A 15000-nucleotide genomic window follows, 5' to 3' on the forward strand; every position below is an offset into this window, starting at 1 on the left:
GGAGGTGGTGCGGCAGCCAATCCCAGCATGCACTGGGCGAGAGACAGGAATACACCCTGGACAGTTTGCCAGTCCATCGCAGGGGCACACGCACCATTCACTCACACACCCATACTTTTAGGGGCAATTTAGGAAACCCAGGCAGACACGGGGAGAACACGCAGGCCCCACACAGAAAGGCCCAGGCCAGGATTCGAACCCAAGACCTTCTTGCCGTGAGGCAATAGTGCTACCCACTGCTCTACCATGCTGTTCCCACAGGTGCGTATCTCAGCACAGCATTACCGTGAAAAAAGAGTGTCTGCTTCATCCTGCACAATTACTGCAATAATCCAGAATGCAGAAAAAGAATATATCCAATATATAAAAATAAAATGCTATAAAATATTGTATCACTTCACAATTTATGGCCACAATATATGGCCATATATACACATTCCCATTCTCAGATAGTACTATTTATGTATATATAAACTATTGCCAAATTATCCATAATATAGTCCAATAAGATTCAGTTTCAACCGAATTTTGACCACAAAAAAAAGTTCAATAGGATATTTTTTTATTCATAAGAGCAAGGACAGCTGATCTAGGAAAGAGTTACCCCCTAAGGAGGAACAGCCAATGGATCGTCCGTTCATCCTTCTTTCAATAAAAAGAACAGAATATTTGACACACAGAAATGTGAATGCCACTGTTTTAGGTCCCACCTGGACCCGTCATTCTGCCTGCACCTGTTTATAACGGTTTATAACGGTCTAGTAACGGTCACTGCTCAACAAAACTTCGGCCATATTATGAGCCTATATTTTGGGAGACAACTGATATGTCGGTTGTTCTGTCAACACTCCGGGTTTTAAAATGGGTGTCACAGCATTTAGTATAAAACACTGAGTATACACAGTATGAAACACCAAGAATGGAGAATCTCACGGTAAAAGGCTGCTGTTGAGGGCGGAATTTTTCCCATCTAATAAAATAAATAAATAAATAAATAAATAAATAAATAAAACATTCTCACTGGAACTGGATACCATTGTGAATATTCCTGTCCATCATTTTGGACTGGGTAGTTAATTTTTTCTCTCTCTCAAATTTTTATTTACAAATCTTTTATTAGCATGACATTTACGACGAATTTTTCTGCCATAACATACGAGAACGGAATAATGAAGGGGGTATCAATGAATTAATTAAAATGAAAAGGTAATAACAATAACAATCGTAAAAACGATATAAACTACTTCCCTCGCTCTGTATTGCTCTTGCCGTCTGCTACAGCCCAAGCCAGCCAGCTCCTGCGCATTGTTTTAAATTTTTATACATAATTGGCCACAAAATATTCACAGACCACACTAGCCCACAACAAAGTTCGAATTGTTCCTCGGGACGCTGCGAGGGTATAACATCAGAAACTGCGCTGGCGCGAGGGGGAACTGTGAAGAGTGAAGACAGAAAACGAGTTTTACGGCACTGCCAGTGATTTGCGGTATATCTGTACTTTAGTGGAAATTTATACAGCTAAGTTGCCTTTTTATTAACTGTTTTTCGCTAGTTGGTTTGAGGAAAAAAGCACATCGACAGTGCAGTTTGAATGGCAATAAAAGCGATGTATTTGGTGTGGGGGGAAAAAGCTAGATTTTAACTTTTTGAAAACAATCTGAACCCAAAAATATCAGCTGCAAGTTAACACTTCGAAGAAAAACGAGTTTTCCTTTCTCACACCTCCGACGCACGATTCGCTTCAGAACTTACAAAAATAAGTTCACAACTCTATGCGCGCAAAACACGCACGCAAATCATAAAGGGCACGCGCAGATTTATTAGTTTTTGTGCCTTACCTGGTCCGGGCCACAGTGAAACCAAAAACATCATAATATGTATGGAGATCCAAAGCCGCCCGTTAGCCAGGTTTTGAGATCCGCTTTTCCCCATGCCAATCCATTCAGTTCGAATGGAGTTCCTCGACTGTTCCGCGATGCTTTTCCTCCGAGAAACTGAACAGGAACCCAAATCTCGTCACAAGGCGCTCCTATATTCAAAAACGGTCCTGGAACTCCGGGTCTGTGCAACCTAACTGGGGCGGAGCTTGGCCCCTGGAGAGGGTGGAGCAGGAAAAAAGAGAGGGGGCATTCGGCCAATGAGAGGCTAAACAAAAACTTAAATATTGAATATTTACACTTTTTTTTGTTTGTCTTTAATTTAACTCCTTTAGAGGAGGCAATTGAAGGAAGCGAGCGCAAGAGGTGGGAAAAGTTATGCGAGTTAACGAGAGAAAAACAGCCTAGATTTGCGTATAAGTCGGCCTCTTCCGTTAGACTGAGAAGGCCACGAGGAAGGGAAAATTTAGTCAGTTGAACTGAGAAGGAAAAAATAAACAAAGCAGTAGGATGTCACCTTTTCCGATAGATGCTTTGGCAGTTGTTACTCAAACTCCGGGAGAGACGGCACATGCTTGCGCTTTTTGGACAAAGACGCCCCCCCATTCAAATTCCTTCGGAAAGGTGGTCCTACAGCGTCATCGTCTGTAAGATTTGTTTAGCTAACACGTGGAGCTTTCAACCGCCACAGCTCCGCGGCCGTTTGATCGTGCCAGGGCTTAATGGGAGCGATAAAGCAAATGGCCGAATATAAACAACCCCTGCGGTTGTTTTCTAGCAAGAGCTTTAAATTACTCTCCGCCACCTGCTTGAGAAGTAGAAAGTTTACGATGGCCAGGCTTGAGCAGATCTTTTGGCGCGAGACCACGAGGAGTCCGGCTCAGGTACGCTGTAAAGCCAAGGGTGTGTTGTTATTGGTTTTTACTGCTATTGGAGCCAGGAGGTCAGGTGGATGGTGTGGATGACGTTCAATAAAGTTACACACACAAACACACACACACACACACGACAGCCATGGCTGGCTTGCCATTACCCTGTGCTGTACTTAACATAACACAACATAACATAAATGAACAAAGAGAACATTAGTCCTAACGAATATGTGTACGTGTGTATGTGTATGTGCGTGCCTGTGTGTGTGTGTACGTGCGTGCCTGTGTGCGCGTATGTGCGTGCCTGTGTGTGTGTGTGTGCATGCGTGCCTGTGTGTGTGGAAAAGAGAGATTTGTTTGTGTACAGGATGCCTGGCATTTCAGAGAGCGTCTAGGTGGGATCAGGGGCCGTGGTGTTGAAGGGCCTTTCCAGCTTTGCACCGAGACCCAGTGAGTGTGAGCTCAGCGCTGCACCCGGAGGTGAGGGGCGCTCTGCGAAATCCTGAGGAATTCCTCAGCGCTGACATCACAGGAGGCCGGCGAGTGACCATACGAATCGCCCCCCCCCCCCCCCCATCCGCCCCCACTACCCCTGCCCCCACCCACAACCCCACCCCCACCCCCAACCCCGCCCCCATTCCCCAGATCTGAGGAGGGCTGTGTTGCCATGGCAGAGGCACATAGACCCAGATCCGTGTCAAAGAGATGCCAGCTGGCCGGAGACGAACCCGTACTCACGTTTGCTCAAGCCGCATTTTAACGGCTGCAGTAAGACGGGGGGGGGGGGGGGGGGGGGGGGGGGAGGGGGGGGGACTTGGGTGAACTTAACCAGGCTACACATCAACCACAGCCACAGTGTATTTTGTTTTGTATTGTTAGAGTATTCGAGAACCTGCTGTCCGTTATCTGTCCCTGGGTAAGTGTATTTGGCTTTTGCCAATTGTGTGGATTGAAATTACTGAGCGACGCTCATGAGAATTGTAGTTCAACACAAAACTGTGGACTACATCTCCCATCAGCATATGCGAAAACATTTTGATGCCGTGCTGGTATTAATTATTTCAGAGGTTTAAGATGGGGTGTTTTAGAGGAGAATGGAACCGCTGACTGAGAATAGCGGAAAATAATAAAGTGCATTTGGATCTGTGAGGAACAACAGAACATGAAAGTTTTACATGGAACAAAAGGATGATCTAATCTTTTCTAAAAAAATATATATATTTATAAATAAATAAATATTAATAATAATAGGAAACAGCTAACTTGGAGTCCGTACAAAACAAAAGGGAGTAACCGTTCTGAATGAGGAACGATCCAAGGAGCTCCATTTCTAAGGAGTCGATGGAAACTTCGCCGACCACGAAACTGCGCGCCCGTCCTCTTCATCGCTAAAGATATTTGGCAGAGCCAGAGCTGGAGAGTGGCTTGGCAGGAGAGAGGCGAGAAGGGGGAGGAGAGACAGACAGAGGTGGAGAGAGAGAGAGAGACAGACAGAGGTGGAGAGAGAGAGACAGGCAGAGGTGGAGAGAGAGATATAGACAGAGGTGGATAGACAGAGACAGACAGAGGTGGAGAGAGAGAGACAGACAGACAGAGGTGGATAGAGAGAGACAGACAGAGGTGGAGAGACAGAGACAGACAGAGGTGGAGAGAGAGAGAGACAGACAGGTGGAGAGAGAGAGACAGACAAACATAGGTGGAGAGAGAGAGACAGGCAGAAGAAGAGAGAGGTGGAGAGAGAGGGAGTGGGAGACAGTGAGACAGAGTCAGATGGAGAGAGGGAGAAATAGAGACACAGTCAGAGATGGAGAGAGGGATTTGGAGGGAGAGACAGACTGAGGTGGAGAGAGAGAAGGGGGAATAGCATTTCCCTGGCCTGTGTGTCTGAGTAGGTCCACATGCTGGTGATTAGGCTCATCACACTGGCCCCTAAACACACCCTAAACCCAGATCCAAACCTCCCCCCCCCCCCCTTGTTTTCAGAGCTGGCACTCAACTGGGTCCTCTGTGTCTGTGTTTTGGATACGCAGTCTCTCTCTCTCTGCGTTTGGGTAGACTGAAGCCCACAAGGTAGAACATTCTAGATGTGTTGCACCCAGATACCAAAACCCCCCTGCCACACACACACACACTCACACATACACCCACACACGCACACACACTCACACACAGACACACACTCTACTCTCTGACCTCTGGAAAGCAACTTAACACCTGCAGAGATCAGAGGCAGCTTCATTAGCCAATAAAAAAAAGATGGCGGTTCGGAGAGCAACTGCAATGAAGCGTTTCCCGTGACCTTTCCGAGCTCCGATGTCCCTGCATAACTCACAGGCCACAAAAGCCCTCACCACAAACACCACAGGGAAAACCTCGCCGTCTTTTTCTCTTCCTTTACCTCAGTAAAATAAGCTATTTTCACAGAAAATGTCAAATGTTTGTTCCTATAATCAATGAAATATGACATTCCTGATACATTCCACCCGTTCTCCTATCTCAGCCATTTCTGTCTGAACATTTTATTTAAAAAAGCTGAACCTTTGTGATTACAGTTCGTAGAATGCGCTTAAGTAAAGGTGTTGCATGGTGTCGCGCGAAGATGAAATGAGCACATATCAACATTGAATATTATTATTATTATTTCAGACGCCCCATTCGGTTCTGACCGGGTAACACTGACACCTGAAACGAATCCACCATCGCCTGCCAGCCACACACACCTCCGCCGTTCGGACGAACAGAGACACTCAGGGGATGTAGCTCAGTGGTAGAGCGCATGCTTTGCATGTATGAGGCCCCGGGTTCGATCCCCGGCATCTCCATGGCCCAATATTTATTTGGGGGGGGGGGAGAGTAGCAGTACAGGCAGTCCCCGGGTTACGAACGAGATCTGTTCCTATGTCTGTCTTTAAGTCGAATTTGTAGGTAAGTCGGAACAGGTACGCACGGTTCTTACCTAGCATCAGTAATGTTTGTCTTAGCATAGAGTATATATTTTACCTTTCTATGCATATGAAACACTTAAGGAACACTTCCTAGTACACTAATGCAATGTTCTCATGAGCGTCACAAAGTAGTGCGTGCGTTCGTTATTACGAACCCTTGTGTTTAACTCTAATTTTTAATATGAGAGGCTTTATGGCGGTCCGTTCGCCAGCAGGAGTTCTCCGTACGCTGGAGAAGGCCGGCGGCTTTGAAGCCTCGACGCTGCAGAAGGATTTCCCATCAGCCCCCAGAAGCGCGCGGCCGTGCGGCGACACACACTGTGTTACTGCCGTCACGGGGAGTGTGTGTGTGCGTGTGTGTGTGTGAGTGTGTGTCTGTGTGTGTGTGTGTGTGACAGAGTGTGTGTGTGTAAGTGTTTGTGTGTGTCTGTGTGCGTGAGTGTGTGTGTTTCTGTGTGTGTGTATGTGTCTGTGTGTGAGTGTGTGTGTGACAGAGAGTGTGTGTGTGTAAGTGTTTGTGTGTGTCTGTGTGCGTGAGTGTGTGTTTCTGTGTGTGTGTGTGTGACAGAGAGTGTGTGTGTGTGTGTGTGTGTGTGTATGAGTGTGAGTGTGAGTGTGTGTGTCCTGCATTCAAAGGCATTTTATATTGGGAAAGGAGAGAACAAATGTGTATGATCTTGACCTAGAAAACTAGGTTATGGTTCCAACTTAAAAAACAAAAAAAAAGAAAGAAGCCCGGCAAACTGGCGTTCTGCTCTGTGGAAGAGGGACAGTGTGAGGTCTCCAGGCCCCACTCCGCAGGTGTGTGCACAGGTGTGCCCAACGAGCTCTGAATTTAAGTGCACTTTCCCTCCCCAGAATGGGACTTTATTGTGGAAAATGACCTGGGGGGTGGGATTGGGGGGGGGGGGGGGGGGGGGGTGTGCAAGGTTGGTGGTCCATTTCCTGCACGTGAGAACCATTTCCTCCAACAGGTTTTTAGGAGCAGCAGTAACTGCAGCAGACCTAATACTCGCGGAGGCATTAAGCCTGCAACAAGAAGCAATCAAATAAAGCTGACTTTGGCATAATTGACTATTCCATCAATCATAATCAAGTACCCTGTTAACAGATTCACTCTAAGTGCTACAATTTGCTGGGAAAGAGGAGTGTCTTTACACAACAGAACATTTGTCTGAACGTTATGTGGACCCAAACAGCTGTCTCCATTTTCTCCATTTATTAGAACTGAAGAAAAGCAATTTTTCCATTTGTAAAAAAAATTAAAAAAAAAAAAAAAAAAAAAAGGTGTTCATCCAGCCCTCTAAGAGCAGCGTGTTCTGGCTGGCTGTGCGCATTGTGCCAAACAGCTGCTCTCCATCCCCGGTGTTTTTAATCGTGTTAATATTCGAAGCTTAAGCTTTAGTATCGACCAAACTCTTTGTCTTTTTAGCATGGGCCTTCTGTTCGCACCGTGGACGACAAAAACTTTGGTTTTTCAAGCAGTTTTTTTTTTTTTTTTTTGTTTATTTTGAGAAGAGAAAGCAGTCTTTCTCTCCTTTTTGTATATTTGAATGTTATTCAGATGGGACAAAGCGAGAGAGGGTTACAGAAAGAGAGAAAGGGATCACTGTGCGGAAAGCGCAGGAATCGAACCCCCAGACTACACAGGGAGTCGTACACAGGTTTTGAGAGTTGGCACAGGATGTTGGAAAGAAAGAAAAACTTCTCACCCAGTTGGCAGTTGCACTAGACAAGTGCAAATGCCAAATCTTTTTTACCTCGCCAACGTATGTGGTCCTAATATGACAAACTACAGGCCTGACAGCTTAGCAAACAGCATTTCTGAAAGGGGGAAAAAACCCAAGCCTGATTCGACAGCTGAGTCTCAGATTTAACCCTCTACGGCATGAGGTCACAGATATGTGATTAGAACGTTCTCTAAACCGAACATTCTAATGCTGATGTCACAATCACTGCTGGTGACTGAAAGCAATGGGAGTTCTAGAATGCTGACTTACAATGTTGAAAAAAAAAAAAACATTCCAAATAAACCTACTCTTTAACGGGTTAAAAAAAGACCATAGTTACGCTCCCTGTATTGCCCCCAAACACGAAGCATGGAGACCCCCAGCTCTGAAACAGCAAGGCCTCGTTCACATGACTCGTGGGGCCCAAAAGTACTGGACCCGGGACGTCCCAAAGTCATCCAGACAAAATGTGTTCAAATCAAACCCCCCCCAACCCCCAAGAGAGGGGGAAAAACAGAGAAGGGAGAGAGAAATAGGGAAGAAAGAGAGTGAGAGAGTGTGAAAGTGGGAGAAGGACAGAATCGAAGTCAGAGAGGAGGGAGAGGAAGAAAGAGGAAATACAAAAAGGTAAAGAGGTAGCAGAAGGGAGTGAGCATGTCTGTGTGTATGAATAACACATCTGATATGTAATCAGTTTAACAGCCTTTTCAGGACTCAGAATATTTAGAGCAGCGAGGGAGGGGTGGGGTGGGGTGGGGGTTGGAGCTCCCCAGAGCCCCCCCCAGAGCTTCTATTTTTAAAGGGGGTGGGGGGGTTAAGAAATCAAAGCCCAGGGCCCCACTCCAAATCCCAGCGGGTAAAATTCCTCAGATCCAGTCCTTTGTTGTGGGCCCATGTGCTGTAGAGAGAGAGAGTGGAGTCTGTGCGGACCCAGACGGATCAGGCCTGCACCCCAACCACCCCCCCCCACCCCTCACCCCTCACCCACCCAACACCCCCTCGCCGCACCCCCACCTCACCCCCCCCCCCCCCAATCCCATCAGCACAGAGCGCTACATAAATCGCATTTACAGTCTGGAGATCCCAGAGGTGCGCTCCCGATGGCTACGGGGCCATCATTCACTGTCTGACGGGCACGGGGCATGGGGCATGGGGCATGGGACATGGGGCATGGGGCACAGACACGGGACGGGAACAGGGTCTGAAGCCCGGCACCACCCCACCAGCCCTAAAACTCTCACTCCGCCTTCTGGGGTAGGGGTACGGGCAGAGAGAAGGGGATACGGGGGGGAGAGGGGGTTTAGATGCCTTTTTCTTTTCTTTTTTTTAAAGAAATAAAAAAATGTATGTAAATTTATGCCATGGGTTTAATTTTGTTTCTCCCCCCCCCCCCCGAGGCCTGGCAGAGCAGCTCTCCCTCTCTTTTTTTCACCACGGCGGCCCTCAATCAAAAGCTGACGCCTTTCCAAAAATGTGTCGGGGGGGGGGGATGGAGGGGCCAGCTCCGCGTCCCAGAGAGACGTGTGCCGAGCCCCCCCCCCCCCCCCCCCCCCCCCGGGAGGGAGGAGAGGGATGGAGGGATGAACCGCTCCGGTTGGTGGGGGGGGTGGGGGGGGCTCGGAGGAGGGCCCGTCTGCTCCTTGGTTGAGGGGGAGGGGGTTGGGCGCCGAATCGTTGCCAGATGTGCCAAGTGTGTCAGAGCAGGAGGGCGCAGCAGGGCGCAGTTTGGGGTCATTAGTCAGGTTTGAGGGCTCCTTCTGGGGACTGCAAGAGCCAGAAAAACAGAACTACCCCCCCCCCCCCCTTTTTTTTTTTTAAAACCTAGTATATGGCTGGACCTAACACACATCATCTGGCTGACCAATGGTGCAACTTCATCACTGTCAGATCACTCAGTCACAGACATTCGCGTTTGTAGGGCTGGCCCCGCTGTTGCGGTCCAGCCAAAAACACACCATAAAAATGCCCAGAGATGAATGCAATTGTCCCGGGTCTTCACAAGGAATTTCAAACTTTATCATTTCTGCCGAAACAATGAGTTCACACTATACAGAAAAATAATCATTTTAAGTGTAATGGGCTCCAAATGTTAGGGAAAAAAAAATTAGGAGCGGATCATAGTCGTCATAGTGCAATGAGAAACAGACCGCAAATTCACAGGCCAAGACCACACCACACCAGACCAGACCAGACCCGAAAAGGGGCGAGCAGGAGGGGGGGGGGGGTGTGGGGGGGGGGGGGGGGGTGAGGGAAACGGCTGTTAAAAGCGTTAGCGGCAGGTTGGCGGATTAATCGCGCAACACCCCGGGTGTGAGGCCATACTGCACAATTAGCGGCTGTGTTGACAGTTCCTGTAGACGGGACGGGACGGGACGGGACGGGACGGGACGGGGGGGGGGTTAGCAAGGCCAGGCCAGGCCAGGAGGCTCTGGGCCCCTCGCATGAATGGGCACTTTTACCGCCGCCGCAGTTAAAAAACCAGTTTAAACCAGTTTAAACCAGTTTAAACCGGCCCGCCAGTCCAGCAGGCCTTGGAGGCGGCGTTGGGTGTCCCGAGAATCTGCAACAAAGAAAAACATTTTTTCAGACGGGAGAGAAGCTGGAATGAGCCCGGCCCGTTTTCCTCCCGCCCAACCCTCCGGCCTATCCACAGCTAGATTTCACACCTCAGAGCGTCCTCAGAGCGTCCTCAGAGCGTCCTCAGAGCGTCCTCAGAGCGTCCTCAGAGCGTCCTCAGCGCACCAACGAGGGGGGAACAGCTGAGAAGGGGGGGCCATTTCTGCTAAACGCGGTGTTTGTACGTGGACTGTAAACGATGTAAAGCTTGGCTTTTGTTGTTGTTTTCTTACTGCATAGCCCAAGCATGAGTCGCATGTGTTGGGTCAATGCTCTGGAGTGTCTAAAGTTTCTGATCATTTCTAAAGAGCAGATAGAGCCAATGAAGCAGACAAGCACCCCATCTCTTATATTATAATTCATATATATTCTATAACATACTATAATATATATACTGTATATATATATATCCATCCAGGATGACGGGGGGTGCTGGAGCATTTCCCAGCATGCATTGGGCGAGAGGCAGGAATACAGGCCGCCAGTCCGTCACAGAGCACAGACAGACACACACCACTCATACACTCATTCACTCACACACTCATACCAAGGGGCTATTCAGTCTCTCCATTAAACCCAACCTGCCTGTCTTTGGACTGCGGGAGGAAACCGGAGTACCGGAGGAGCCAATCAGATAAAGAGCCAATACTCTCCAATACTTCTGTTTTGTCCTTTTTTTTTTTTTTTTTTGCAACTTGACCATCCGGTGATAGCTTATCGGTGAGGAGTTCCATTTAATTACATTTGGCAGAGGTCATGACCTGTTTTCATCCCCTAGCAGGCTAATATTAGCAAGCACTTTTATCTTATGAGGCTAAAGTAAATAATACGTAATAATACATAATTAATAATTCATACGGCAGTGAGGATGGTGCCGTGATTGGCTGGGACTCCCAACTGCAATAGAAGTTGTTAAAAAAAAAAACACACTTCATTGGGTAAAATAAGTATTGTTTAAAAAAGCAAATGCAAGGGTTTTGTGTGTGTGTGTGTGTGTGCGTGAGCAAGTGAGCGAGCGTGTGTGAGTGTGTGCCTGTGTGTGCGTATGCGTGTGTGAGTGTGTGAGGTTGTGTGTGAGAGTATGTGCATGTGCGTGTACGTGTGTGTGAGTAAGTGAGTGAGTGAGTGAGTGAGGTTGGGTGTGTGTGTGTGTGTGTGTGTGTGTGTGTGTGAGTAAGTGAGTGAGTGAGTGAGGTTGGGTGTGTGTGTGTGTGTGTGTGTGTGTGTGTGTGCTTGCGTGGGCAGTTTGGAATCTGTTTGGGGGGGTGGGGTGGGGCGGGGATGGAGGTATTTCTTTAACATATGGTGCATCAGGAAAGGGGCGTTGACTCTGTAACCTGTGACTTCCCATGAGCCTCTTGGGAGACAGCGGGCCCCCCCCCAGCCCCTCTCCGCCCCCCCAGCCCCCTCTCCGCCCAAGCTTAAGCTCCCCATTCAGGACGCCATTTTCTCAAGCTTGGTCTTTCAGGGCCTGCCTATACACTTATACACTTAGCCCTTCACACAGACACAGCGCCGCCTAGTGGGTGGTCCCGTCTTTGCACCTCTAGGCCTCGGTTCCGTCAACAGTTCCCCCCCCCCCCACTCCTACACAATAAAAAAAAAACATTAAAAATAGTATCTTGGGGTTTTTTTTTTTTTTTTTTAAATCAATGCATCAAAAAAAAAATTCTAACTTCGAAGTTCAGGACCAGTTGAGAAACCGGTGGAAAAAATGATCCAGGCATCCTTGCGGTTACCATGACGACATGCGCCGAGTTTCTGGGGGGGGCGGGGCGGGGTGAAGTGGCGAAGGAAACTGGCCAATCCCGTCTCCGGGGCGCCCAACGGTAAATTACAATAAAAGACTGGAGCGTGTGCGTTCATTTCGCTGCACGCTAAGGGACACGAGCGTCCGTCTGTCTGTCTGTCCGGGAGGAGAAGGGAAAGACTGACTCGCAGTCCGTCTGTCTGGCTCTCACTGACGTGATCTGTCGCTCTGACGAACGTCTGCGATGGCAGCCAAGAGCCAGCTGTCATGTCATCTGTTTCCTCACCAGAGAGGGCGCTGTAGAGGACCACTGCCACCGCCCTCCCCACAAACACATACCCAGGACCTGTGTGTGTCTGTCTGCGCATGTGTGTGTGCATGAGCGTGTCTGTGTGTGTGTGCGTGTGTGTATGTGTGTGTCTGTGTGTGCATGGTGTGCGTGAAATAAATGGCCGCTTGATTGCTGACTGCTCTCTACAGCTGGTGAGCGAGTTTTATGTTTTACGCAACGTCTGTTCTTGGTACGACCGCGACGATGTTTATCCAGCTCCGTCCAGTGCAATAGTCTCTCACTGCTAAACCCAGACGGAGCACTTTACCTGGGATTCAGTCTTCTGGCTTACCAGCACTTTACTCCTTATTCAAACAAACTAACCTGTCAGGTTGCAAGGTCTTCCATTTTCTGACAACTCTGGAAAACGTATAAAATTTCTGTTCGAATGAAAAAAAGAAGCTATTAATTCGAACCAGCTGCTCCGGTTAAAAATAGCTCCGACTGGCCCAATGACTCAGCGAACACCAAGCAACAAGCAAACCTCTTGTTTTCCCCCAAAATCCTGACATTATTGTAATTCATTTTCTGAGCAGACTCACCTTTACCCCTAAAAGGGGAGCTTTAAATAGCTCACGTCTAACGTATTGTGCGTTTACACAGCTGGATATTTTTCCTGGAGCGGTTCGAGTTAACGTTCAGCACCCAGGCCTCGGGGAATAACAAGCCCGCTACCTTCTTGTTTTAAATCAGGCTCTCAAATAACCGTTGCTCCGCTGCCATGACAACGACTGTCCCATTGCCGTCGTTAAAATCGCCCTAAAATGTTTAGCGCTTATTTACGTTTCACATTCAGAAATGTTTAATTAACGGTTTGCGCAACGCGCTCCTGTCTTTTGCCTCAAACGGAACTATACCGACGGGAAAAAACTGCATTTGAGACACACGAAAGCAGTCAACATCAACCCCGGCGACGCACAGCTCTCAAAACCTATACGTCAGTAATACTAAAGAGGCCACGTTAGCCAATGTGAGCTAATAAAGATGTCTTGAGATGCAGACGTTAGCTTTTCTGGCGCAAAAAGGCCCCATATTAAATTAAATTTTTTGTTGAAGCTGTCTTAATGCTCCCACTTCTCTTGCCCAGTTCTTGTGACCGATCAATATTTGGGACCAGAATGCCTATGCAAAATGGGGGCAAGATGCTGGGAGACTCATTCTGGCTCCCTCCAGGGGTTTTATGATTTAATAAATGATAAATTATCATTTTAATAAATTCCCAGGGTTCGAGTCGATAAAGACCCATGCAGATCTCACACATCTGATCAGTCTGAATAATTGAGCGCGTCCCACAATATGACGTCATTAAAAACAGATAACGCCAGCACCCCCGATTGGTCCTTACCTTGGTCAGGCAGAACACAGGGTAGTCGCGTGGGGGGGCGCGCGTGTCTGATGAAATGTAGGCCTGCATCAATTTGTCGAAGAGCCGAACAGCGTCTGGCTTTACACACCGTTTCCTGAAACACAACCGACAGAGACGTGTCTTTTATTAATCTAGAGAAGAACGAATATGCGTGTTAAAAAAATAAAAAAACATTTCAGCACCCCGTCAAGAAAGAGTCAAGAGAGGTAGAAAATGGAAACACTATTACAAACTTATCTGTAACTCCACTACTATACAAGGAATTATTTCCGAGCCAGAGCAACAACAAAACAATCTGACATTATTTGGTCAGCTATGTTACGGCTCGGTCTGACTAGGGTAAAGCACACCTAAGAAACAGGAGACGTGATCGTGAGCCGCCGGCCTGCAATGTAAACACAAGAAGCCAGTCGAATCGATCAAACAAATGAGGTGTCATTTCCATTATTAACCACAGGATGTCAGCGTCACACAAGCGCACTTACGTTTCCACATCAGACTCGGACTTTAATCTATCTTATTACAAAAAGAGAGACTGTTAGATTCATCGTCTCCTTCGATAAGAATGGTTTTCAACCAACGACAGAAAAGCATACATTTTCAAATAACAATTTCAAACAATCCATACCACTTCCTTCTCGCCATATTACTTTCTCGTTTTGCGCTTAATTCGCCGCCTACTCGGACAAGGGTTCCCAGTCAACATATTGCCACGGTGAAACTGAAGAGGACGTATATAGCGTACGTTCGCTATGTTAAACACACATGTCTATGAGCTCACGCCGCTTGATAGATGTCGGAGGACAAGTCCGTTGGGGGATCAAGGGAGTCGCGTGCTAAGTAGTACACTTTTGCTTTGACACTTGCGCGAGTCTGACATCTTTAAACGGCCACTTCGCACCACGCGCCTGGACATGGTTACTGGCAGTAAAAATCATATAGGCTGTACCTCACAGCGGCTTGGAGGACCTCGTGATGACTTTTAAAGCGTCTGTAAATGACGTGGAATACAAAACACAACCGACGCGTTTACCAGCCATATATATGAGTTGAGTTCGCCAAACGACCAGAGTCTCCCGTGACCACTACTCAGTACAGCAAATCACCAGGAGGGGGCGATATCAATACATACCAGAACAGTGTCTTAACGCAAAGGTCTACCCCTACTTACATTATGTATTTCCATGTATGTATTCCATATGTAATATAGGTTTCTTGCTTCTTTTTGTATGGTTCCTTCCCTCGTGCCACCTACAAATTAGCCAAAGCTTCCATTTTGATTGTGGTTTACCATAACACCTTTCTGGGCCTCCCTGCTGTCTCAAGTGTCCCAAACTGAATTATCAATGCAAAGGGATTGCACAACACATTCTTATTTGAAAATGTATAATTTCCCTGCCCCCCCCCCCCCCCCCCCCCCTCTTGCATTCTCCACTGTTTAGAGGCCCGTGTAAATGCTCGGGCTAAATTGAGTTTGTTTGTTCTGTTTGCCCTTTTAACTTTAAGTGTC

General features: G+C 47.6%; 1 non-coding gene across 1 annotated transcript; it reads left to right on the forward strand.

Moving 5' to 3' along the window:
- The first annotated feature begins 5502 nt into the window (after positions 1-5502).
- On the forward strand, positions 5503-5574 carry trnaa-ugc. Its single transcript has one exon. It is a non-coding gene; the product is annotated as a tRNA-Ala (tRNA).
- Positions 5575-15000: the final 9426 nt, after the last annotated feature.

Source organism: Anguilla anguilla, chromosome 6 (genome assembly GCF_013347855.1).
Source record: "Anguilla anguilla isolate fAngAng1 chromosome 6, fAngAng1.pri, whole genome shotgun sequence".
NCBI classification, from domain to species: domain Eukaryota; kingdom Metazoa; phylum Chordata; class Actinopteri; order Anguilliformes; family Anguillidae; genus Anguilla; species Anguilla anguilla.